Source organism: Myotis brandtii, unplaced genomic scaffold, assembly GCF_000412655.1.
Source record: "Myotis brandtii unplaced genomic scaffold, ASM41265v1 scaffold5463, whole genome shotgun sequence".
NCBI classification, from domain to species: Eukaryota; Metazoa; Chordata; class Mammalia; order Chiroptera; family Vespertilionidae; genus Myotis; species Myotis brandtii.
The window spans coordinates 15,844-17,706 of record NW_005370019.1 but is presented as its reverse complement, the minus strand read 5'-3'; positions in this window follow the sequence as shown (position 1 = coordinate 17,706).

Below are 1,863 nucleotides of genomic sequence, written 5' to 3'. Positions count from 1 at the left end.
TAGATGTAGCTGTGATTATTAGGTAAAGTAGGTTTTCTTGTTCCAGTGATAAAGACAGACACTTAATATGGTAAAAAGATTCAGATCCCTAGGAAAATATAACAAGCCTAATTTGTATGCACCCAATAATAAGCCCTAAAAATTATACAAAAATAATAAAAGGATAAATTAGTTAGCAATTTGACAAGATAAGAATGTATGTTGCCATCACTTACTCAAAATTTAATGAAGATCATAGGTGATATGGTAACTCAAGAAAAAATATATAAAAACTTGAAAGTAAAACCAAATCTTATAATATTTCAGATGAATATTTTCATCTAAAGTCTAAATTATTAGAACTTAAAAGTGAGTTAAGTAAGGCGTTGCAGGTTACAAGTGAAGTTAAACAGCTAATTTGTATTTCTATGAGTTACAAAGTTTTAAAAAATGTTTTCAAAAGCATTTATAATGATGTAAAAAATGTTCAAATGCCTAGGAATAAATTCATCAAAATATGTTAAGAAATTCTATACTGAAAACTGTAATCATTATTGAGAGAAAATAAAGTAGTTCTGAATAAATGGAAAGCTATACCATGGTCATGATTCATTATTGAAATGTCAATTGATCTATGTACATAGAGCTACGGAAGTATGTCTCATCGCTGCAGCTGATGCAATGGTGTGAGCACACTCCACCATGGCATGCTTCGTCGGCACACCAGGAAGTAGCAACGCCCACCTGAACGAACTCCTAGAGCCACGTGCACAGTACCCCAGCCTTTCAGCCATTGGTCGCTTGTAGCAACGTGTCTCCCTCTGATTGGTCCTCTCATGCTATATATACCCCTGTAGTTCCACAATAAAATGGATCTGAGTCACTGAACCTGGTCTCCGGAGTTGTGCATGCAGATGCCGTAGCGCGTTGGGGCTCCGTCGTCCTCACCCCCGAGGGACACCCTGCTTCAGATCTACATAATCAATGCAATTTCAATTAAAAAACAGGTTTTCTTTGTTTTGTTTTTCATTTGGTGAAACATGGCAAGTGATTCTAATCTATCTATATAATAGAGGAATATGTAAAATAGACAGGATGCTGTAACATCACGACCAAATAGCAGGGAAATCAGGCTGTGCCCCCTACCCCACGGAGCTTGACAGTGGACCACAGGCTGTGACCCCACACTCACTCCAGAGCCAGGCCTGGGAAAATCAGGCCATGCCCTCTGCTCAACAGGGATTGACAGGGGACCTAAGACTGCACCCCACCTGGTGCCAGGATGTGGGACCTGAGGTTTTGCTCTCAGCCTGGAGTAGCTTGACAAGGGGTGGGGCTGGCTGAGTCTGGGTCTTATCCAATGGGGGTGGGGCCGGCCGGGTCTGGGTCTCTTGTTTTTTCTAAGTGCCTGTGGGTGGTGGGTGGGAACTTGACTCTAGGTCCTGCAGCATGCCCCAGACTCTGACAGGAGGGAGATTTTCATATACATTTTACTAATTTTATTTCATCTCTGACACTTCTATTATAAAGGGCAAATATCAATATTAAAATATTTCCTCTAATTAATTCTCTTTTAGTGTGCACAAATTTCCTGCACAGAGCCACTAGTACCAGTTAATAATGCAGATTTTTTTCAATCGATGGAGTTACACATATGTTGATATATATGTAATTTGATATGTATGCTCTTTTGTGGTATTGACAGCAAGCTTCAAAACTTCATATGCCGGGAGCCGGTCCATCCTTGCTGCTTGACACAGTCGCTGCAGAGAAGAAACATCTGCACAGCATATGTTTCAAGGGACCTGGCGTATATGGCATACTGTTCTTAATATGTTTGCTCCCCTTCTTGGCGCTATGTGTTTTAACCAAGGTCACCTCTCC